This window comes from Thalassophryne amazonica, chromosome 14, assembly GCF_902500255.1.
Source record: "Thalassophryne amazonica chromosome 14, fThaAma1.1, whole genome shotgun sequence".
Taxonomy (NCBI): Eukaryota; Metazoa; Chordata; class Actinopteri; order Batrachoidiformes; family Batrachoididae; genus Thalassophryne; species Thalassophryne amazonica.
In genome coordinates, this window is record NC_047116.1 from 11,687,812 (window position 1) to 11,713,783 (window position 25,972).

Here is a 25,972-nt window from a genome sequence, read left to right on the forward strand (position 1 = left end):
AGCTCCAGTCCCATCATCTTAAAAAAAAAAAAAAAAGAAAAAAAAATACGGCGCAGAAACCACGTGTTTACGTAACGGCGAGCCAATCTTTGAGTGTAACCCCTCCTCCCCGTCTCCTCCGAACGGAGGTCCGACGCTGTGGGAAATTCATGCAAATGTTCGGCTCCGGGCGCAGCGCAGCACTTTTGGAGATGCCAGTGTGGCGGCGGCGGCGGTGCTGGTGAAAAGGAGCCCCGATCGACTGCAGGAGCGCTGCAGTGACGGACGGATCGCAGTGACTGTGGACTGGAATCATGCGATGTTTTGTCGGGGCTCTGATTGCAGCAGTGTGTGCAGAGGATGCATCCTCCCCTGGCTTTTGATGCTGTGCAGATCCACCCTCCTCTCCTCTCAGTGATGATTCTCTGCTCGCCTTTCACTGTTTTCACCTTAGTTTGGTTTGTTTACCGGCTGCGCGTTCCCGACTCATGCCATCTATAGTGTGGATTTTCCACTGAGCTGTCATCCTTTGCGCGGCAGAAAGAAGAAAACGTCTGGCAGATTTTATTTATTTATTTATTTGTACATTTATGTTTTTGCCACGTGAATGAGAACGCACTTGGATATAGATTTTTTTTTTCTATGATACAATCGGCAGCCTTCTCCTGGATCCAGTTCTGCTGTTGTTGGCATTATTATTATTATTACTACTATTATCGTAATTATTATTATTATTATGCAACCGCAAGGATCTCCTCTGCATCTGGGTGTTTAAGCCTCTGGATTGCTGCTTCGCCCAAATCAATGTGGTTTCTTTGGAACATTTTCAGCAAAGGAACGCATATGCTGCAGTGTCTTTGTGGCAAGAGTCTTAAGAAAACAAGAATCCAAGTGGTAAGAGCTCACACTCTCTCCCCCTCTTTTCATTTACTTATTTATTTTAATATCTGTGCTTTTCTGGTGAGTGCGTGCGTGCAGATGCATGCGTCTGTGGTGATGGATCTGCAATCATATTTTTGCAGCGGCTGGATGCAGAGGCGCCAGGAGGAGGAGGAGGAGGAGGAAGGGGGTGTGGGGGGGACAACTTATTCTGTGCAGCTACTATCTGCGTGCACAGGCGTAAGAACGTGCACGAAAAGCACCCACTCCCCCTACCGCCCCCCTCCACCCACCCCTCCTTTCTCTCACGCCTGCATCACCACTTCTGCATCATGATCTCCTAACTTTTTGAAATAGCGCGCACACACACACACACACACACACACACACACACACACACACACACACACACACACACACACACACACACACACACACACACACACACACACACACACACACACACACACACACACACTCGGGCTGGTTTCTCTCAGTCCAACCTAAGTCCCTTTAACCAGGTTTCTACTGCAGCAGCCCCCCCCCCACACACACACACATATACACACACATCTGCAACCCCCTGCCTCCTCTCCATTAAAGCTGCTCCTCCACTGCCAGCTTCTGGGGGAATGTGATTTTCTTAAGAGATGATTTAGTGTTGTGGTGCAAATGGGCTTTCGCTGCACTCGTGCTGCATGTCTGCTGCAGTCATAGTGGTTTATTTTCTTCGACTGTGGACTTTTTGTCCCCCCCAATAGGCCCTGCAGTCCATGTTACAGACACAGTTGTGACATGAACACATACGGCAGCTTGAGTGGAGGATTCTGTCTCAACAGGCGGTTGCAGGCACGGGAGGGTGGCCTGCTGCTGCTGCTGTTGCTCAAAACCCACAACAGCACCATGCAGCAGCAGCAGCAGCAGCAGCAACAGCAGCAGCAGCACAGGTTCTTCACAGTGTAACTACAGAGTAATGCATCATCAGCATATTGTAGCAGAGCCATGTCAGCTGCTGACTCAGTGGGCAACAATCAAAACATTACTATGACTGTGAAATACCTGTGGTGGCCTCCAACGGCCATTTAGACTATAGAATTAAACTTACAAGAGAGTTTGGAAGACATTATTAAAGTCCATGTAAGGTCCAGGTTAACTCTATAGTCATGTCTGAGGTTTGGGGGTGCGACCACTAGAGTAGGGCAAATCCTGGCCCCACCCAGGAATTTAACTACCAATCTTCTGCAGGAGGTCAAAGCTGGAATCACAGAGTAACCACATTCCATCAAGAGTATATCAGATATCTGGGTAGAAAGTGCATGAAGCATTGAGTTTAGAGCTGAAAACCTCTTCATGACTTTTTAGAAGGAGGCATATCATCTATGAGCTGAACTCCACACATTCTAACATGAACTTCCACGTTCCCTTTTCCCGGCTCAGCCCTGTTTATATCAGTAATCCCTCTGGTCTGGGTGCAGCGGTATGTGCACCTAGAGCAGGTTGACGAGCATCAACATCACCGCTTAAAACCTGAGAGTGTCACAGCGATTGGAGATGGATGGAGATTTCTCAACAAAATGACAAAATATGGTTATGTGTGGACAGGTAACCTTCTCCAGAACAAAATGAGCACAAGCATGACATTTTATATATAATCTTCAGCAAAAGTAGAAGATACTCCATCCATCCATCCATTTTCTTCCGCTTTATCCGGAGTCGGGTCGCGGGTGCAGCATCTCAAGCAAAGCCGCCCAGAAGTTCCTTACTTCCTGATGATGTCACTTCTGGAAGAGCTCTACATTTTGCTTCACTGCTGTTTAACATTTGACTAGCAGAAGCTTTGATTGATGGGTTTGGTGGCCTTATCGGTTTTTGTTTAGCCATGGCAACAGGCACAGTTTCTCATGTGCATGCATCAAACTAGAGGTATATATATATATATATACAACCCCTGGCAAAAATTATGGAATCACATGCCTCGGAGGATGGTCATTCAGTTGTTTAATTTTGTAGAAAAAAAGCAGATCACAGACATGATACAAAACTAAAGTCAATTCAAATGGCAACTTTCTGGCTTTAAGAAACACTATAAGAAATCAGGAAAAAAAAAATTGTGGCAGTCAGTAACGGTTACTTTTTTAGACCAAGCAGAGGGAAAAAAAATATGGAATCACTCAATTCTGAGGAAAAAATTATGGAATCATGAAAAACAAAAGAACGCTCCAACACATCACTAGTATTTTGTTGCACCACCTCTGGCTTTTATAACAGCTTGCAGTCTCTGAGGCATGGACTTAATGAGTGACAAACAGTACTCTTCATCAATCTGGCTCCAACTTTCTCTGATTGCTGTTGCCAGATCAGCTTTGCAGGTTGGAGCCTTGTCATGGACCATTTTCTTCAACTTACACCAAAGATTTTCAATTGGATTAAGATCCGGACTATTTGCAGGCCATGACATTGACCCTATATGTCTTTTTGCAAGGAATGTTTTACAGTTTTTGCTCTATGGCAAGATGCATTATCATCTTGAAAAATGATTTCATCATCCCCAACATCCTTTCAATTGATGGGATAAGAAAAAGTGTCCAAAATATCAACGTAAACTTGTGCATTTATTGATGATGTAATGACAGCCATCTCCCCAGTGCCTTTACCTGACATGCAGCCCCATATCATCAATGACTGTGGAAATTTACATGTCTCTTCAGGCAGTCATCTTAGAATCTCATTGGAATGGCACCAAACAAAAGTTCCAGCATCATCACCTTGTCCAATTGCAGATTCGAGATTCATCACTGAATATGACTTTCATCCAGTCATCCACAGTCCACGATTGCTTTTCCTTAGCCCATTGTAACCTTGTTTTCTTCTGTTTAGGTGTTAATGATGGCTTTCGTTTAGCTTTTCTGTATGTAAATCCCATTGACTTTAGGCGGTTTCTTACAGTTCGGTCACAGACGTTGACTCCAGTTTCCTCCCATTCATTCCTCATTTGTTTGTTGTGCATTTCGATTTTTGAGACATATTGCTTTAAGTTTTCTGTCTTGACGCTTTGATGTCTTCCTTGGTCTACCAGTATGTTTGCCTTTAACAACCTTCCCATGTTGTTTGTATTTGGTCCAGAGTTTAGACACCAGCTGACTGTGAACAACCAACATCTTTTGCAACATTGCATGATGATTATACCCTCTTTTAAGAGTTTGATAATCCTCTCCTTTGTTTCAATTGACATCTCTCATGTTGGAGCCATGTTCATGTCAGTCCACTTGGTTGCAACAGCTCTCCAAGGTGTGTTCACTCCTTTTTAGATGCAGACTAACGAGCAGATCTGATTTGATGCAGGTTTTAGTTTTGGGGATGAAAATTTACAGGGTGATTCCATAATTTATTCCTCAGAATTGAGTGATTCCATATTTTTTTTCCTCTGTTTGGTCTAAAAAAGTAACCATTACTGACTGCCACAATATTTTTTTCTTGCATTCTTATAGTGTTTCTTAAAGCCAGAAAGTTGCCATTTGAAATGACTTTAGTTTTGTGTCATGTCTGTGATCTGCTTTTTTCACATTTCTCTGGATCTCCGTTCCACAGAATATCACCTCCTTAACTGAATCACACACTTCCTGCTACATTATCTATCTGCTCAGGAATTACTTGAAATCTGTTCATGGTTTGTTGAGTTATCCTGCAAACAGACATAAATAAATAAATAAATAAAAACAAACCACGGTGAAAACATGATGGGTATCTTCAAGGGATTAAAAGCTGCATAATAACAATTATTTCTTTAGTATAATGTTATTTATTCATATCATATTTTACTGTGGAAAAAAGGAGTGAATTTGCACTTGTTTTCACGTGGGCATTTTTTTGTGTGTAAAATTCAGTTTTGGCACACATCAGAAATCCAGAATTTTGGAACAACATGGAGTCAAATGCAGTAACACTTTTTTTTCAGTTTGTTCCAAATTTATTTCACCCCCCAGTTAAAATACTCAGTTTTAGAAGAGTTTTAAAGTTAATCTAAGGGACTGGTTTGTTGTGTTCCTAAAATATCCATTTAAAAAAACATGCATCTTGAAGTAAAATAGTCATTTTGCCTGAATAGTGTTTCTGTTATCGTCAGTGGCGTAGCAACCACAGCACAGGCCCCAGTGCAAGATATATTGATGGGCCCTACGTGCCCACCCACACTATGAGGTCTATATAGATTTTTACCAAGTGTGTTGGATTTTACAACCAAATAAATGACTTGGGTTATTGTATTAGAAACCTTTTAAGAGGTCAAGATCTAGATTTAGGGGAGGTGATGGTCTAGTAGTTAAGCGTTGGGTTTCAGACCAGAAGATCCTTGGTTCAAAACCCAGTCAATTGAAAAATCACTCAGGGCACTTGGTCAAAGTCCTTAATCTCCTACTTGCTCCTGATGTGTTGTGAGCACCTTGCATGATAGCACCCTGATATCTGTGTGTGAATGTGAGGCATCCTTGTAAAGCACTTTGAGCTTCTGCTGCAGATGGAAAAGTGCAATATAAACACAGTCCATTTAACACCCCAGTTCTAAGTCGCATGTGCACAACAGTCTGCAGGTCAACAGGCCTCATCTTGACATCAGACAGCAGGGGAGGAGCTGTCTAATTCATGGTGGTGCTGAAATGACACCAGCAGCATATTTAAAGTCAAGAGTGCACCACTACATGATAAACCTTAAGGCAGGGTTGTCCTGCAAGCCTTATGCCAGACAAAGTCCTCTATAACATCTCCAATGTCCAGCTCCCTGGTTCTTGGGTTTTCAGTGGCGAGGATGCTGAGCCACTCAGCTGCTCCTCCGGAGCTCCTCAGGTACATCTCGATCATTTTGAACTTGGAAAACGATCTCTCAGCTGACCCCACTGTCACCGGCAATGTCAGAAACAAGAGCGGCGGCCCAGCCCGGACTCCTCGGTGGGAAATCCAAAACTGTCTAATTTAGTCAGCTTTGCTCTCTTCTCTTTCTTTTATTGCTGTGGATTTATGTTTGGAAGAAGACATTTTTTCGCATGGTCTTTGGTGTCACTGGTTGTCATAAATCTAACTCTGTCATTGATTGACATGGATGCAGCATATAGTTTACCCAGCAATCATCACTGCATAGTATCGTATGAAATACCCCAACAGACATTATGTTATTCTTTATTGTAAATTTAGCCTATTATTCATTAAAAAACACACCATTTGGAAAATACTGCGCTTAACTATTTCACCGACTGGGAAACTGTGACAGAGAGATGTTTACTTCAAGGCTATAAGGTAACAAATCAACAATGTGCACTTTTATGCACGCTGTGCACAGTGCATGTCACTGTGATGATGTAAATTAGTTCAGACAAATTCACAGGCCCCTGTATGTCCTGGGCCCCAGTGCGATGGCATGTCCTGCCCTGTCTGTCCCTACGCCACCGGTCATCATTGTTGAACCTGAGAATGTGTAAACTTCAACTTGTTTTTTGGGGTGGAGCTTTTCTTTTTGATGGTACAAAGCAAATAACTGCTTTCTCAGAAGTCGTATTTTGGAGTGTGTCATTTAGGTGGAAATCATTTAAAAACATCCATAGGCCATCTCAGGTTAACCCTGAAGTGATGGATTGATGGTTGAGACATGTTTCACACTGGATGTATTGCAGGTGTGCGGCAGCCACAGAGCCTGTTGATTTCCGTCGGAGAGCGTCCCAGGTGTGTCTTGAGCGTTGTTGCTGCTGTGCAATTTTTGGGTTCCAAAGATATTCAGAATCATATTCATATCCTCATATTCAGAATCCTCAGAAGCTCAGAAAGACCTCGAGGACAGATATGAATCAACTACTTACCTTAAAAGATAACGTTAGCCTATCTCAGTAGAGCTAGGCTAATGTTATCGCTTAAGCTGAATGCAAATGTCAAAGGAGTTTTTGCTGCTAACTTAGCTAATTGTACATAGAATGTGAATATATGAGATATAGCAGTAGTAATGCCTTGTTAAAATGTAATTTTAAATAAACTCATTTTCAGCATTAGTAAGCCTGGTGTCCATCCTGTCACAAACACGGCTGCCTTGGCTGTGACGTCAACTTAGGTACCTCGGGTTGCTCAATTTCCTCACGAGGTTCAGAGAGCAAATTCTGGCCTGACGGAGCATTCAAGGCATTTTTCCCAGAACTAGAGGTCAGAATCTCCAACTATCTGAGGGTTCTGAATGAAGCGTAGATGTGCTACGTACAGGAAAAAAACAAAAACCACTGGTGACTTTATCAAAAATAAGAAAGTTGTTGCAGTGAGTTGTTTGTGTTTGGTGACGTAAATGGTAACAAAGTGGATCATTTAAGATATCAACAGTGTTGCCACAGTTACTTTGAAAAAGTAATCCAATTACTAAGTACTGATTACTCCTTGAAAAAGTAATTTAGTTACTTTACTGATTACTCAGTTGTAAAAGTAACTAAGTTAGATTACTAGTTACTTTTTAGTTACTTTCCCCAGCTGCTGACAACAACCCTCTGCCACCTCAACATGACAGTGATACCTGTTTTGCCAAAACTCACTTTATAGTCACCCTTTCTTGACTTCAATGAAAATAAATACTTGTTTTATAAAAAGTAAAATAAAGACCTCTTTCTTGACCTCATATTTAACTGTTGACAGCACTGTAACAGTAAAACTTGTAATTTCTAACCTACATTGTTTATAAATGTAACTATTAAATTCTTTCTGACATTTTTCTAACATTTAAATTCTCTATAATGTTGTGAAAGTGTAGTGACACGGACCCACAACAGGGGGCGTAAATGAACGGACAATAGAAGGAGTTAAATTTGAACACTTTACTGTTGTGAATGCCACAACCACACACAGAAGATTATAGAATAAATACAAAGTCAATGGATAAAGGTGTCATGTGGGCAGGCTCGACGATAGGAGACGTCCGTCTAGAGAAGAACCAGAACCACACGATTTCCTCCGCCACCGAACCCGAAGGATACTGGAGACCAGGCTTGTCCGGGTGGCGACGGTAGAAATCGGCCAGGAGGGCCGGGTCCAGGATGAAGCTCCTCTTCACCCAGGAGCGTTCTTCGGGTCCATACCCCTCCCAGTCCACCAAATGTTGGAAACCCCGGCCCATTCGATGGACGTCCAGGAGCTGGCGCACTGTCCAAGCTGGCTCCCCGTCGATGATACGGGCAGGAGGCGGCGCCAGACCGGGTGTACAGAGGGGTGAGGTGTGATGTGGTTTCAATCTTGAAACGTGGCATACTGGATGGATCCGCAGTGAGGCCGGGAGTTGGAGCCTCACTGCTGCAGGACTGAGGACCTTGAGGATCTTGAAGGGCCCTATGTACCGGTCCTTCAGTTTGGGGGAATCCACCTGGAGGGGAATGTCCCTTGTGGATAGCCACACCTCCTGCCCGGGCCGATATGCGGGGGCCGGGGACCGTCGACGGTCTGCATGGGTCTTTGCCCTCGTCCGGGCCCTCAACAAGGCTGAACGGGCGGTGCGCCACACCCGACGGCATCTCCGCAGGTGGGCCTGGACCGAGGGTACACCGACCTCTCCCTCCACCACAGGAAACAAAGGGGGCTGATACCCCAGACACACCTCGAACGGGGAGAGGCCGGTGGCAGAGAACACTTGGCTGTTATGCGCATACTCAATCCAGGCCAGGTGTTCACTCCAAGCCGTCGGGCGTGCGGATGTGGTACATCGCAGGGCCTGCTCCAGCTCTTGGTTAGCCTGTTCAGCCTGTCCGTTGGTCTGAGGGTGATACCCAGACGAGAGGCTCACGGTGGCCCCCAGCTCCCGGCAGAAACTTCTCCAAACCTGCGAGGAAAACTGGGGACCACGATCTGAGACGATGTCTGTTGGTATCCCATGCAGACGTACGACATGGTGGACCAGGAGATCCGCTGTCTCCTGGGCCGACGGGAGCTTTGGGAGGGCCACGAAGTGGGCCGCCTTGGAGAACCGGTCCACTATCGTGAGGATGGTGGTGTGCCCCCGGGACGGCGGGAGGCCCGTGACAAAATCCAGACCAATGTGGGACCAGGGGCGATGAGGCACAGGAAGCGGCTGAAGGAGTCCCTGTGCCTTTTGGTGGTCCGCCTTGCCCCTGGCGCAGGTGGTGCAGGCCTGGATGTAAGCCCGGATGTCAGCCTCCAGGGACGCCCACCAGAAGCGCTGCCGGACCACTGCCACGGTCCTACGCACCCCTGGGTGGCAGGAGAGCTTGGACCCGTGACAGAAGTCCAGGACGGCAGCCCTGGCTTCTGGTGGGATGTATAGTCTGTTCTTTGGCCCTGTTCTGGGATCCGGGCTCCGTGCCAGGGCCTCCCGGACGGTCTTCTCCACGTCCCAGGTAAGGGTGGCCACGATAGTGGACTCCGGTACGATGGGTTCCGGTTGATCCGACAGCTCGGTTTTGACTTCATGTTCATGCACCCGGGACAAGGCATCCGACCTCTGGTTCTTGGTCCCGGGGTGGTAGGTGATTCGGAAGTCAAACGGCCGAAGAACAGTGACCAATGGGCTTGCCTGGGGTTCAGCCGCCTGGCGGTCCTGATATACTCCAGGTTCCGGTGGTCAGTAAAAACCGTGAATGGCACTGACGCTCCCTCCAACAGGTGTCTCCACTCCTCAAGAGCCTCTTTCACCGCTAGGAGTTCTCGATTGCCCACGTCATAGTTCCATTCTGCTGGGGTTAACCTGCGGGAGAAATAGGCACACGGGTGAAGAACCTTATCGGTCTCTCCGCTCTGGGATAGCACAGCTCCTATCCCTGAGTCAGAGGCGTCCACTTCAACCACAAACTGGCGACTGGGATCGGGCTGCACCAAGACGGGTGCAGTCGAGAAGCGCTGTTTCAACTCCCTGAACGCGGCTTTGCACCGATCCGACCAGGTGAAGGGGACTTTTGGAGAGGTCAGGGCTGTCAGGGGACTAACTACCTGACTATACCCCTTAATGAACCTCCTGTAAAAATCGGCGAAGCCGAGGAACTGTTGCAGCTTCCTACGGCTCGTAGGTTGGGGCCAGTCTCTCACCGCCGCGACCTTGGCTGGATCCGGGGCGACGGAGTTGGAGGAGATGATAAACCCCAGGAAGGACAAAGAGGTGCGACTTCTCACCCTTCACAAACAGCCGGTTCTCCAACAACTGCTGCAGGACCTGACGTACATGCTGGACATGGGTCTCAGGATCCGGAGAAAAGATGAGTATATCGTCCAGATATACGAAGATGAATCGGTGCAGGAAGTCCCGCAAGACGTCGTTAACCAAGGCTTGGAACGTCGCGGGGGCGTTGGTGAGGCCGAACGGCATGACCAGGTACTCAAAGTGACCTAACGGGGTGTTAAATGCCGTCTTCCATTCGTCTCCCTCCCGGATCCGAACCAGGTGATACGCATTCCTAAGATCCAGCTTAGTAAAGATTTTGGCTCCATGCAGGGGGGTGAACACAGAATCTAACAACGGCAACGGGTATCGGTTGCGAACCGTAATCTCATTCAGCCCCCTGTAATCAATGCATGGACGGAGTCCGCCATCCTTCTTGCCCACAAAAAAGAAACCTGCACCCATCGGGGAGGTGGAGTTCCGGATCAGCCCGGCAGCTAATGAGTCCCGGATGTAGGTCTCCATTGATTCGCGCTCAGGTCGTGAGAGGTTGTACAGCCTGCTGGACGGGAACTCAACGCATGGAATCAGATCAATGGCACAAGCGTATGGATGGTGCGGGGGAAGGGCGAGTGCCAGATCCTTGCTGAAGACATCAGCAAGATCGTGGTACTCAACTGGCACCGCCGTCAGATTGGAATGGACTTTGACCTCCTTCTTAGCATGTAAACCAGGAGGAACCAAGGATCCTAAACACGCCCGATGGCAGGTTTTGCTCCACTGAACCACCACCCCAGACGGCCAATCAATCCGGGGATTGTGTTTCAACATCCACGGGAAGCCCAAAATCACGCGGGAGGTAGAAGGAGTCACAAAAAACTTGATCTCCTCCCGATGATTCCCAGACACCACCAGAGTTACAGGTTGTGTCTTGTGCATGATTAAAGGGAGAAGGGTGCCATCTAGTGCCCGCACCTGCAATGGCGAAGGAAGCGCCACCAGAGGGAGCCCTACCTCTCTTGCCCATCTGCTGTCTAGCAGATTCCCTTCGGACTCCGTGTCCACCAGTGCTGGGGCTTGAAGGGTTAAATCCCCGCTCAGGATTGTAACTGGGAGTCGTGTGGCAATATGTGTGTGTCCCACGTGAATGTTATGACCCCCCCTTAGCCCAGTCTCTAAGTGCGGGTGTTGTCGTTTTGGCCGTTTGGGGCAGTTTTTCTGTATGTGCTCTTTTGAGCTGCAGAGAAAACACTCCTTGTGGACCAGCCTCCTCATTCTGTCAGCTGTTCTCATTTTGGCCCTGTGCGTTTCCCTAGCAACGCCAGCAGGGGGAGCTGTTGCCTCACGGAGCGCTGCGGCTGTGGAGCGTGGGGAGGGCGGAAGCTTTTTGAACCCGGAAGGGAGAGGGACGGCGCATGCCCGGCCACGTCCTTCGTCTCGCTCCCGACGGCGTTCCTCCAACCGATTTTCTAACCGTATAACGAGATCGATATGCCCATCTAAATCCCGCGGTTCTTCCTTAGCTACCAGGTGCTCCTTCAGGACCGACGACAGTCCGTTTATGATGGCGGCGCGGAGCGCAACGTTATTCCAGCCGGACCTCGCAGCCGCGATGCGGAAGTCGACTGCATATTCGGCTGCGCACCGGCGCCCCTGTCGCATTGACAGCAGCACTGTTGAAGCGGTCTCTCCTCTGTTAGGGTGATCAAACACTGTTCTGAACTCCCTCACAAACCCAGTATAAGAGGTAAGGAGCCGTGAGTTTTGCTCCAAAAGCGCTGTAGCCCAAGCGCGTGCCTCACCACGAAGCAAGTTAATAACATAAGCCACCTTGCTGGCGTCAGACGCGTACATCACGGGTCGTTGTGCAAAGACGAACGAACACTGCATCAGAAAGTCCACGTATGTCTCCACACAACCTCCGTACGGCTCTGGGGGGCTTATGTATGCTTCAGGGGATGGTGGGAGGGGTTGTTGAATGACCACTGGAACATTCATATCTTGCACAGGGTCGGCAGGAGGAGGAGCTGCAGCAGCGCCCTGAGCGCTCGCTGCCACCTGTGCGGAGAGAGCCTCCACCCTGCGGTTCAGGAGGATGTTTTGCTCGGTCATCTGATCCAACCGAGCCGTAAAGGAGGTGAGGATGTGCTGCAACTCACCAATCACGCCTCCTGCAGACGCCTGTGCACCCTGCTCTCCCATTGGCCGTTCAATCGCTGGGTGACACCCCTCGGAGTCCATGACGCTGGCCGAGATATCCTGTTGTGAAAGTGTAGTGACACGGATCCACAACAGGGGGCGTAAATGAACGGACAATAGAAGGAGTTAAATTTGAACACTTTACTGTTGTGAATGCCACAACCACACACAGCAGATTATAGAATAAATACAAAGTCAATGGATAAAGGTGTCGTGTGGGCAGGCTCGACGATAGGAGACGTCTGTCTAGAGAAGAACCGGAACCACATGATTTCCTCCGCCACCGAACCTGAAGGATACTGGAGCCGCCAGGTCCCGAGTCCCTCAGGTGGCCACCGTCTCCGCGTGTCGGATCTGGTACTGCTGGCGAGGAGCAAAGACAGTCAAGTGTGGGTGTGTGTACACCCAGTAACAACAACGGTGGGAATTCCACCTCCATCTCTAACACACACTCGTGCAGCGTCTGTCTATTCACTTATCTGGCGGAAAGCAGAGCGAAGCAGTCGCGGCCCACGCCGGTCCTCCGGGGAGACAGCTGCAACAATGTATCTACTGGAATCAATATTGGAATATTCAGGCTGAGAGTGTTACCTCCGTAGAAGAACGATATCTCGGCGACGTGGTGGAGGTGTCATCCTGCTTTTATCCGGGGTGAAGTGCAGATGATCGGTGACAGCTGTCATAGTTGATGAGTGACAGCTGTCACCTCAGCTGTTCCTGTGAGGCGGCAGCGCCCTCTCGTGCCTGAAGCCCGCACTTCAGGCAGGGCACCCTCTGGTGGTGGGCCAGCAGTACCTCCTCTTCTGGCGGCCCACACAACATATAAACATTTTACTTGTCAAAATGATTATTATGTTAAGTAGTATTAGTAGTTGTAGTAAAAAAATGGCTTCAAAACTGGACCTTTAATCTAGGTGTGTTGTGGGGGGGCATATCCCTGCCCCACGCCCCCATTCCATCTGGATTCGCCCCTGCTTTGGCGTCTGAGCACAAAGAATGGATAACATTTATTTATGCAGTAAACATGACCAGATTTACAGGTAAGAAAGTTTTATTGCGTTTTCACATCATGTGGTCCTCAGAAAGAGAGTTTAGGTGCATTTGAGTGGAAAATAGTGTTAGTTGTTGACGTGTCGCGGAGGATCAGCTGTTTTTAGCGAGCATATACGGAGTGGCTCAGCTCAGAATTCTAAATAAAGGAGAAGAAAAGCATAAAAATGTCTTTGTAAAGCTCAGTGCAGGTGTGCTGTTGTCACCGTGCTTTAAGAGGTGAGGACGAGTCGTAGCTGCTGCAGAAAACCGCGGATGAAAAGCTCACAGCTCCCTTAAAGCAGGCAGTGCAGTCGAACCCCGACCTCCTGCCCACGGACCAAGTTTAATGCTGCTATCGACCCACAATGCAAAAATAATAGTAACACACAGTGACATGAAGAAGTAACTTTAATCTGATTACTGATTTGGAAAGATTAAGGCGTTAGATTACTCGTTACTAAAAAAGTTGTTAGATTAGAGTAACGCGTTACTAAGTAAGTCGTTACCGGCATCACTGGATATCAACAATTTCCCATGATGCTTTGCTGTATTTTAGCCTGTCTCTACAAACCAAGAGGTGGTGCTTTGTGTCATGAAACTGGTCAGTTCATAAAATAATTCTAATGTCAAGGTAGCCGTAGCATTCTGTGAAATGTTGATGTGTCTTTGTGGGGAGCAACTAACGTTAGCAAACACATTTAGTTAAGAAAGGCCATATGGTTAGTGTGAGGGGAAAAGGAGAGTGACATGGGGGAGGCCTGGGTGACGTCGGGGAGGCTGGGGGGTGGTTATGTTTAGGGGAAGGGGTATAGTTACAAATTGCAAAAAAAAAAAAAAAAACATTTCATGAAAATATTAAAAATCCAGTGACCCACTAAAGTGGGTTACATGATGACATCACTGAGCTCAACCAATCACAGCGTGTTCTGGACAAATAGCCAAAGTAAGTCCTCTTGTGGTCCTGGAAGAATATCCACTGCCGTTTTGTTCTTCTCACCCTAACGCTTTCAGAATGCCAAATGTAAAAGATGCACGTGCATAGAAACTTGTAGGATTCTACGTGGAATATTGTGCTTAACGTTTCATGGCTGTTTGTGGCAGCAGCACAGCAGCGTGCCGGTACTGTACCTGCTTCACAACAAGAAACGTGAAGCAGCATGGAGAGATGAAATGACCTTTGTTTTATTTTCTGTGTGTTTGTGTCCTGTGGAGCACATTTGTTTGTTTGTTTTTCTTGATCATTGCAAGACACTTTCTGGAACTATAAGTCAGGTCAGGTCAGGTCTGGGAGAACGTGCTGGTGCTGTGTGTCACTGCATCCAAAGCACAGGACGGCCTTTGGTCCTGGATGGCAACCACTGAGGCAGATAACTGGTGCATCCCCACCCCTCCAAACTAAGCATCAATCTGCTGCAAGCAGGTAAATGTAGGCTTGTCTTCAACTTTCTGCAGCCCTTTAACACCTACGTGCAGGACAATGCACAGAGAAGTTTCTCAGGAAGTTTCACAACCTTGTAGTGCAGAAAAGGCGTACTTTCAGTGGGAGTATTTTTAAAGATACACCCAGACAAATTAGTGACAACAGGGAAAATTGGGTAAAGAATCTCTCCAACAGGGTTCTTACACAGACAGAAAAGGACTAAATTTCTCAGTGACCCCTAAACATATACCGACAGTAGATTACGGCACTGCAGTAGAGTCAGCCATTAAACATAACAGTTTGTCAGAGTCAGAAGCTGGGGACCTCCGACTAAGAGTCACAGCAGTGCTGAACAGTGCTAAGCCTCCTTAGTCCAACATCACAGGAGAAGAACGGAAAGCTTTATCAGCACTGCAAAAGGACCAAAGCATCCTTATCCTGCCAGCGGATAAAGGCAGATGCACGGTGGTCCTGAACACATCAGACTACGAGGCCAAGATCAACAACTTGCTCAGTGACTCCAATACATACGATCATCTGAAGGGAGACCCCACGAGCGCCTATAAGAAGAAAATCATTAGCTACCTCCAAAACCTGGAGAAAGAGGGACTCATCGACAGGCAGACATACTACAGACTGTATCCTGGGGACGCCACTCCGTGCATCTATGGACTGCCCAAAATCCACAAACAGGACGTGCCACTCAGGCCTATTGTATGTAGCACAGATTCCATCACGTACAATGTGGCCAAGCACCTCAAGTGGATTTTGGCTCCTCTAGTGGGTAACTCAGACCACCATGTGGAGAACACACAAGATTTTGTGAACAAGATCAAGGACCTACAGCTGGAGGCAGATGAAACAATCGTGTCATTTGATGTAACTTCGTTGTTCACCTGCATCCCCACCGCTGAGGCCATCTCAGCTGTGAGGCAGAGACTGCTGGAGGATGTGTCTCTACTTGAAAGGACCAAACTCACACCAGACCACATCTGCCAACTCTTGGAGATCTGTCTCAACACCACGTATTTCCTGTTTAGGGGGAATTACTACAGGCAGATCCATGGTTGTGCGATGGGGTCTCCGGTATCCCCCATTGTGGCCAATCTGTACATGGAGCGAGTGGAGAAGACAGCCTTGACATCTTTCACGGGCATCCCTCCCAGTCACTGGTTCAGATATGTTGATGACACATGGGTTAAAATCAAGCAATAGGAAGTTGAGGACTTTACAGAACACATCAACTCGGTGGACTCCAATATCAAGTTCACACGTGAGGATGCCAGAAACAACCATTTAGCCTTCTTGGACTGTGATGTTACGATTGGAGAGAACAGGCTGCTCCAGACAGGGGTTTACAGAAAACCAACTCACACTGACCAATATCTGCTCTTTGGCTCAAACCACCCCCTTGAACACAAGCTCGGGGTGATCAGGACGCTTCAACACAGAGCCCTACAGGTGCCCACAACTGCAGAGGGAAGGGCTAAAGAACAACAACGTGTCCGGAAAGCCCTCACAGTATGTGGGTACCCACAATGGTCCCTGGACAAAGTGCAGAAGTCCCAGAGAACAAAGAGACCAGACAGACAGGAGACAGAGATAAGAAGAAGAGTGTCTCTCCCTTATTTAGCAGGAGTAGGGGAAAAAATACAGAGGATCTTCAGACAGCACAAAATCCCAGTTTACTTTAAACCAGTTAACACCTTGAGACAGAAATTAGTTCACCCTAAGGACATGATCCCTAGTTACAAACAGAGCAATGTAGTGTATTCTATCAGATGTCAGGAAAACTGTAACGAACACTACATAGGTGAGACTAAGCAACCTTTACACAAAAGGCTATACCAGCACCACAGAGAGGGCGCCAGTGGACCTCAGTCTGCAGTTCATCTCCACCTTAAAGACACTAACCACACGTTTGAGGACAAGGAAGTTAAAATATTAGCCAGAGAGAAGAAATGGTTTGAGAGAGGGGTCAAGGAGGCATTCTTTGTGAAACGTTTGAAACCCAGCCTTAACCGGGGAGGGGGTCTGAGACACGCTTTATCCCCTGTTTACAATGGGGTACTCAGGTCAAAGGAGTTTCAGTCTTTTGTTCATAGTAATGAGTCATTCACGTCATCAGGAGAGTCATCAAGGGAGCAATCAGGAAAGGCATCCATCCCATCATTAGTAGGGACAGCTGCCCTGTCATTAGGAGAGTGCTAACTAGAGCACAATAGGTGCTAATTAGAGCTATTGTTTAGTCACTAGCCTATAGCAGTCTACCTCTCAGTAGGAGGGGTCTGGTTAGGTTTAAAACTCCAGCTTTTGTGGCTTCTGTTTATTCGTCTCTACAAGAGTCAGACAGAAGTCAGACTTCCAGAGCAAGAATTTTAGCTGACGAAGCTTCTGCGATTTGAAGCGAAACGTCCTCGCGTCAAGCAACCCAGTCCAGTCGAAGATTCAAGCTTCTTTACAATGCACAGAGAAGTAAGACTCATGACCAAAATGTCATGCAAGTGATGATTCTTAGCGTATTAAGGTGTTTGCACAAATGACCTGTGAGGTATTTTTTTCTTCTTGTGGGCCGTCTTATAGCTCGAAATGTCACTATGATGATTTCTGTAGGCAAATCCTTTCTATCATTTCATGTTCCATTCATATTTCTTGAATGGGACCAAAAGGAGCTACATCACCAGCGTTTGCTAGAAGTAGCTGTAGTTTGTACATGTGCAGCATGTTTCCATCTGTTCAGAAGAATCTGCAAATATTTTCAAAACATGAAGTTCAATTTTATATCATGAGCAACTTTTTTTTAAAGTTTCGATTCCATCTCAAAGAGTGAGGAGCACAGCTTTGTGACATGCATGAAAACTGCTGCTATTCATCAATGCAAAACTTAAATAAATAAAACAGAAAATAATAGTTGAAAGTTACAGACTGAGGCTGGAGTGTGTCTGGTGAAAACAGAGTCTGATCAAGGAAAAACTGCAGCATCACAACTTCAGCAACTGCAGGTCAGCACTACACAGCCAAAATGCGAATCATCTGAAAGAAACATGAAGGCTCGCACTTTTAAATGCACGTGTGGCTGACAGTGACCGCATGGAGGCTCGTCGTGCATTCATCTGATCGATTTTGTGTGCAGGGTATCGTCAGGTTTTTGCGCTGAGGCGGCACATTGTAACTGGAGCTGGTGCAGATTGTGTCAGCGTGGTTAAGAACTGTTCCAAAAGACTTAAAGATGGTGATTGTTTAAATGTGCCAGGAAACAAGTCCATCAATAGATTAGCAGCAGCTGCAGAGGTGCGTTATAATCAAATTAAAAATGGACTTTCCAGCTGGTATCTTGTATTCCTGCTTGAAATGGACGCAGGAGTGATTAGAATTTCATTGGAAATTGAAGCATGGAGGGAGGTGTTCCAGGCACATCCATCTGGGAGGATGTGTCTGGAACACAGTCCTAGACCCAGGACTAGATGGAGAGATTATATCTCCACACTGGCCTGGAACCCCTTGGGAAAGGGAAGTCTGGGGTCCCCTGCTAGAGCTGTTGCCCCCGTGACCCGATCCCAGATAAGCGGTTAAAGATGAGATGAGATATCATTAAAATATATAATTTCATGACAATATTAAACAACTATAAATAGTTACATTTTTATATATTATCCCCAGGGCAGGCGTGGTGGCCAAGCAGGAAGTGTGCTTGTTGCATCAGAAAGGGGCATCCAGGATAAAACCTGTGCCAAATCAGCATGTAGATCCATCTTGGACCTGCTGTGGTGACCCTGAGTGAAAAAGGGAGAAGCCGAAGGGACTCACGTCCCTCCCCCTAATATCAGTGATCAGAATCAAAGAGCCATATTGAGGACCAAAGGACAAAGTTCACAATGAAAGGTCTGGATAAAAGCCCTGGTATCAGGATCAAAGATTATCGATCAATATAAAAAGCTTAATACTTGCAATTAAAAGTCCAAAGCAGGATCAAAGTTCAGCAGTTAGTACTTAATGTCAGTGATCAGGATCAAAGTGTTGTGTGGGCCGCCAGAAGAGGAGGTACTGCTGGCCCACCACCAGAGGGCGCCCTGCCTGAAGTGCGGGCTTCAGGCACAAGAGGGCGCTGCCACCACGGACACAGCTGGGGTTGACAGCTGTCAACTCATGACAGCTGTCACCCATCTCCACTTCATGAATCCACTCCATAAAAGCCGGACGTCATCTCCACCTCGCTGCCGAGATATCATCTACCTGTGAAGGTAATTGTCTCTGCTGACTTAAACATTGAGTAATAATCTGAACTTCTTTGCAGCCGTATTCCTGTGGCGTTTCCTTATCTGTGGGATTGGCGTAAAGTGTGATCAGCGACGGCTTCGCTTCACACTCCAGCCAGATAAGTGATTTAACAGGAGCTGCACGAGTGTGTGATTAGAGGTGGAGGTGACTTTCCACCTTCTGACTGTTTTTGTTACTGGGTGTGCACACACCCACATCTCACTGTTTGTGCTCCTTGCCAGCAGTACCAGATCCGACAGTCGGGGACGGTGACCACCTGGGAATTCAGGACTTGGTGGCTCCAGTATTCAGCAGGTTCGGTGGCAGTGGAAATCGTGTGGTTCCGGCTCTTCTCAGGACAGACGTCTTCTATCCTCGAGCCTGCCCACACGTCACCGTTGTGTATTGACTATCAGATTCTGTGATTGTCTGTATAATCATTGTGCACATTCACAACATTAAATTGTTACCTTTTGGCTCATCTATTGACCGTTCATTTGCGCCCCCTGTTGTGGGTCCGTGTCACTACACATTCCCCAACAGGATATCTCGGCCAATGTCATGGATCCCGAGGGGCGTCAACCATCTGTTGGACAGCCAATGGAAGAGCAGGGTACACAGGCGTCAGCTGGAGGCGTGATTGGTGAGTTGCAGCACATCCTCACCGCCTTTACCGCTCGGATAGACCTGATGACCGAGCAAAACATCATCCTTAATCGCAGGATGGAGGCTCTCACCGCGCAGGTGGAAGCGCGCGCTCAGGGCGCTGCTGCAGCTCCTCCTCCTGCCGACCCGGTGCCGAATACAGACATTCCACTGGTCATTCAACAACCCCCCCCCACCATCCTCTGAAGCATACATAAGCCCCCCAGAGCCGTACGGAGGTTGTGTGGAGACGTGCGTGGACTTTCTTATGCAGTGTTCGCTCGTCTTTGCACAGCGTCCCGTGATGTACGCGTCTGACGCCAGTAAGGTGGCTTACGTGATTAATTTACTGGGTTTGTGAGGGAGCTCAGAACTGTTTTTGATCACCCTAACAGAGGCGAAACCGCGTCTGCCGTGCTGCTGTCAATGAGACAGGGGTGCCGGAGCGCAGCCGAATATGCAGTCGACTTCCGCATCACGGCTGCGAGATCCGGCTGGAATATGACTGCGCTCCGCACCGCCTTCATAAACGGACTGTCATCGGTCCTGAAGGAGCACCTGGTGGCTAAGGAGGAACCGCGGGATTTGGCTGCGCTTATCGATTTGGTTATACGATTGGACAATCGGTTAGAAGAATGCCGACGGGAGCAAGGCAAAGGGCGTGGTCAGGTACAAGCCGCCCCTCTTCCTCCCGGGTCCAAAAGGGAGCCGTCTTCCCCACGCTCCACAGCCACAGTGTTCCGTGTGGCTACAGCTCCCCCTGCTGACGATGCTAGGGACACGAGCAGGGCCACATTCAGACAGAGGAGGCTGGTCCGCGGGGAGTGCTTTGTCTGCGGCTCGAGTGAGCATCAGCAGAGAGACTGCCTCAAACGGTCAAAACACAAACGCCCGCCCTTAGAGACTGGGCTGAGGGGGGGTCAAAACATTCACGTGGGTCATACACATCTTTCAACACGACTCCCAGTTACAATCCTGAGCGTGCCCTCGGTCCAGGCCCACCTGCGAAGATGCCGACGGGTGTGGCGCACCGCCCGCTCTGCCTTGTTGAAGGCCCAGACGAGGGCTAAGGCCCATGCAGACCACCGGCGTTCCCCGGCCCCTGCTTACCAGCCCGGGCAGGAGGTATGGCTATCAACGAAGGACATCCCCTTACAAGTGGACTCCCCTAAGTTGAAGGAACGTTACATTGGACCATTCCAGATCCTCAAAGTCCTCAGTCCGGCCGCAGTGAAGCTGAAGCTACCAGCTTCACTGCGGATCCACCCGGTCTTTCATGTCTCACGTGTCAAGCCATACCACACCTCCACCCTCTGCACTCCTGGACCGGTGCTGCCTCCTGCCCGGATCATCGACGGGGAGCCTGCATGGACAGTGCGCAGGCTCCTGGACGTCTGTCGTAAGGGCTGGGGGTTTCAGTATTTGGTGGACTGGGAGGGGTATGGACCAGAGGAACGCTCCTGGGAGAAGAGGAGCTTCATCATGGACACGGCCCTCCTGGCCGACTTCTACCACTGTCACCCAAACAAGCCTGGTCGGGCGCCAGGAGGCGCCCGTTGAGGGGGGGGTCCTGTTGTGTGGGCCGCCAGAAGAGGAGGTACTGCTGGCCCACCACCAGAGGATCCATAATGAGGAATAATCAACAATGTTAATCATCAAAGGTTTGGACCCAAATTGATCTATCAGTATCAAAGATCACTAATCACGACGAAAGATCAATGTTCACAATCAAAAATCTGGATCAAAGGCCATATCCTTGCTTTCAGGAAAAAAGCCCAGTAATCAGAAAAAAGCTTAATACTCACAATTAAATATTGGGGTCAGGATTAAAGTTTGGCATTTGGTATTAAATATCGGTGATCAAGATCAAAGATCCATAATCTGGAACAATAGACAATGTTAATGATCAAAGGTCTACGTTAAAGTTTAGCTATGAGTATTAACAAAAGTCAAAATTCACAAGCAAAGCTCTCCATCAAAGGCCAACATCAAAGCTTAGCTATCAGGATCAAAGATCATGATTATACTTACAATTAAAGGGCAGAATCAGTTACAAAGTCCAGCATTCGGCATGAAATATCAGTGATCAGGATAAAAGATCTAAGATAGAAGTTAAGTTAAATCATAATCAAAGTCATAATCACGATCAAAGTTCAACAACTGGAATTAAAGATCATTAATCAGGATGAAAGCAGAGGTGTGCTCTCCACAAAGTGCTCGTTTAATTTTAAAATGTGCAAAATCCTATTCGTATTTAACAGTCAGTTTCTGTTCTGTAAAGTTTTGTATGATGCACCCTATAATAGGGGGCGTAGCTATTATTTCAGCCAATCAAGCAGGTGTGTTGATCAGCATTGAGCCACCTGTTATGTAGAATCGTCAGGGTCTGTTGTACATCTCATGAAGGTCGTGCTGATCTTTGACGACTGGGTGTCTGTTGACACAGTCTTTATTTCCGCTTTCCACTTTGCCGTCTGTTGCTGTGGTGATGACTGACCTTTGTGTCAGGGAGGAGCTGAGTGTTTTACTGATGATCTGATCTGCTTTGGTGGTTGGTTCTGGTCCGCCTGGAGCTGGTGGCCTGACCTTAATGCTATGATGTGTGTCTTTGAGTTCATTAAGTCAATTAAGTAATGGAGGAGCTGAGTGGAACGGATGCTCCGGTACATTTTACCCCGCAGCCTGTGCACCCGGGGTGACTGGAGGAGCAACGTCACAGTGTCAACAATAATAATAAAAAACTCAGAGAAAATTGCTGGTCGGTGCAAGTATAACAATGATGGTCGGGAATGATCTCCCTGCACCAATAAAACAGATTCTGTTGAGACTTTCAGGTCCAGACTTGACACACTTTTTTTCCCCTTTCGTATGGCTAGCACACTGGCATAGTATGTTACTATGCTTTTTACTCTTTCAAATTCATTTTATTTGAAAACGGAGCGTGCCGCGGCCTCAACCTTATCTAAATTCTGGGTCTTTTAGTGAAGCTCAGGGATAGTGCCTGATGATCACCTTAGTATTCCTTCTGTTTTTCTTGTTGCTTAATGCTGACAAATTATACTGTATTTGTTGTCTTTCTGATGCCTGATTCTGTTTTTTTTTCTGATGCCTGATTCTGTTTTTTTTTTCTCTCTGTTTGAGGTGTGGCTCCATCCAGAGATGGGTGTGGTATCTGTTTCTGTAACCCCACTGTCCTGTGCACCGGCAACATTTCCCGTGTATTTGTTTTGTTAATTGTTTTGTAATTTGTGTCGGTAGCATGGCCCAAGCAGAGGGTCACCCCTCTGAGTCTGGTCTGCTTGAGGTTTCTTCCTCAAATCATCAGAGGGAGTTTTTTTTTCTTACCTCTGTTGCCTGTGTGCTTGTTCTGGGGATTGGTGAGGTTAGACCTTACTTGTGTGAAGCACCTTGAGGCAACTTTGTTGTGATTTGGCGCTATAAAAATGAAAATAAAATGAAAATTGATGATATTTTATCATGAATCTTGTGAAATTCAACTCTGTGGAGTGAGACGGAGCCAAGAGGCCAAATCTGCCCACTCCATGAGTGCACAGCCCCTTGAACTACACCTCAAGGTCGTGGCCTTCATTAGTGGGACAGGATTCACATTAATCAATGCACGTCAGAAGACGAACGTGTGACATCTGCTGTTACGTTTTTCTTGTAAAAATGACAGATTTAAAATATCTCTCATTGCATTCTGAAAAATAACACTGACTGAATGTGATTCAGAAGATCTCAACAGTATTTCCAAGGAGTCATATCTCCAAGATATAAAACATGTAAAGCCACAGTGTGTCAGATTTGGCGTCATCTAGTGGTGTGGTTGCAGATTGCATTATGTTTTTGTTTCTTTGGTGATACTGTTTCATGCTGTCTGGCCGACTCTTCTGATATGCACGATCCTCCAGAGGGGTGTCACACTTGTTACCTGAACTAGCAGGTCAGAGAATGTGTGAAGAATGTGTTAGTGATGATGTATTCACATGTTGGCTGTAAGCAGCAGATGGGAAGCCAGATGTTCCATCCACCGTGATGGTACTTCCTGTCAAAAGTAAAGAAAAAAAATATTAAACTTTTGTCACTTTATACAGCAGCAAGTACAACCTGGATGTTGTTTTGTCTTCAATGATGAGAAAACACGAGCAGCAATAGACGGGTGATGTAAGTGTAGCGAATAACCTGGTTCTAACCAGGAAATTGTGAACACTGTCTTTTTAAGCAACCATCAGAACCAAAACATTGCTTTATATTGTTAATATTTATGCTATTTTTATTTTTTCCCTTTTGCATGTCTTTAAGTACAATTTCTTTGGACTAATATCTTTTTACTTTTTGTTTTATTCTGAAAATATTAGTATTACTGTGTCATTAGTCAGTATTGTAATTGTAATGTCAGTATTGTTTGATAATCTACTTTATCAAACGTCCTATTCTGGAAGTTTTCTTAGGTTATCATTGAGAGTAGAATTTATGCATTTCTAAATGTAATTTTATTGCCCAAAATCAATAAATCAATCAATCACCTGGTCAAACATGTCACATAATATTGTAGAAATAATGTGCTTTCTTGACATAATTTTGATAATATCATTAACACATGGTTAATCAGCATCATTTAGGGAATGATGTTAAATATAAAAGTTGGAGCTGCAAAAACATTTAAGAAATCTGACTTTTGGTGGCATGGTTTGATTTTTTCCCAATCGCAAGGTGCAAATTCCAAGTTCCCACTTGCCAGTGAATGCATCGTGCATCCAGCACTGTAACTATATATGTTTTTTATGCTCTGTGAGGGAGTAACAGTTAATTTAGACTTATTACCCAAGGCCAAAATACGGCCATCGGATATTGTGAAGACTGTGTCAGTCTGTCGGTCTGTCCATCCGTCCATGTTCAGCATAACTCCATTCCTATTGCTGCCAGGGTCTTCAAATTCACAGGTAACATTCTTGGGACACAGACCTTGGACAAGTTCAGAGATGGATAATCTTGACCTATTTTAAGAGGTCAATAGGCCACATTCTTTCTACACACGTTTTCATTGATTACATGCTCATACGGCTGAGCACTGTGTTCAGTATTTTTTACTCTCTGTATGTTTCACTGTGCAGTGATGCGTCATTACCAGGGGTGGATCCAGACATTCATCCCACTTGGATTCCACTCAGTCATGGAATGACAGTGTAACATTGCCACTGATATTAAAAATAATATATATAATAATTTTTATACTAGTAGGAAGCAAGTCTTTCCATTGTGAATACTAAAATAAAAAAGTCAAATACTCATATTTACTGCAAGCCATAACTTTCATAATCACCAGTGAATTTTTGACAGATTAGTTGGGAATCTCCAAAAATGCAGATCACAAAAATTGATCCTGTGAACAGATGATAATGAACTTAAAACCTACTTTTTGTTTATTATCTCTTTTCTTTCTTCCTCATTTCATTCTTTGCATCTTTTTTTTTTTTTTTTTGCTGGAGCTGGTGATCCATCCCTGGTCATTACTTTATTGTATGTATACATTTGTATACTACAGCTGTATTTATGCACATGTAAATATATATTTGTCTCAAAACTGTCTTATCGCATGTGACATTAAACCGCCCTGAAACGAGCAGAGAGGAAAATATTAAATTCAATAAGCAGATTCTGCTGATGGGTCTGTTTCTCGGCGCAGTTCTCACCTCACAGCGAAAGCAATAAATCTCAAATTGTGCTCTTTGCACATCGTGCCTGCCGGAGAAGAGAAAGCAGCAGGAATCCTGTGCTGTTAAAAGATGCTTAATTCACTTGTGAAACGTACCCACGCCACCTTAATTTGTGGCAATAAAGAAAAGGCAGTGTAATTAAGGGGGCTGGGTAAAAATCAAACAAATACTCCTACAATTAGAATAACAGCAGTGCTGGCTAAAAATATCCTCCTCCAACCAGCATGGCGCGTTGCTAGGTTTCACACAGAAACATCGCAGTAAGTTTGAAAAACTGTTCTTCAGGCCGAGGCACGCTGCAAATATCAGCATGAGGCTTAAAGATCAATTTCACATGTAAGATTTGTTTTATGTGCAACTTATAAACATGCTTTTATTTTGAAAGGAGCACCTGCAGTGTGCAAACAGCAGGATTTGAATGTTATTTTCAAAGAATCTCTTAAACTTTTGGGGTATTAAGGATTTATTATTTTTTTTACTCCAACATCACAAAAGCTGTGATTCTGGTGGTTCTGGAAAACTCATTGGAGCTGCACGTCTCTGCCGTGTCAAAGGTCAATGAGGAACACAGTTTCACTTTCATTTTTCCGCCTGTGATAAGGGCAGCAGCTTCATCAGTTTCAATGGTGAATTCATTTGCTTTGTTCCTGTCTTGCTCTTGAGATATACGACCTGCATGGCTGAACAGATTTCACCTCTCTGACTTTGTCCCCCTTTACTTTGACT

General features: G+C 46.3%; 1 protein-coding gene across 1 annotated transcript in view; it reads left to right on the top strand.

Moving 5' to 3' along the window:
* Positions 1–691: 691 nt before the first annotated feature.
* The window catches only part of fgf14 (fibroblast growth factor 14), a 280,672-nt gene continuing 255,391 nt past the window's right edge, over positions 692–25,972 (top strand). The window contains exon 1 of the mRNA XM_034186384.1: positions 692–873. The gene's annotated coding sequence lies outside the window, so the exon portion shown is untranslated. The remainder of the gene's footprint in view (positions 874–25,972) is intronic.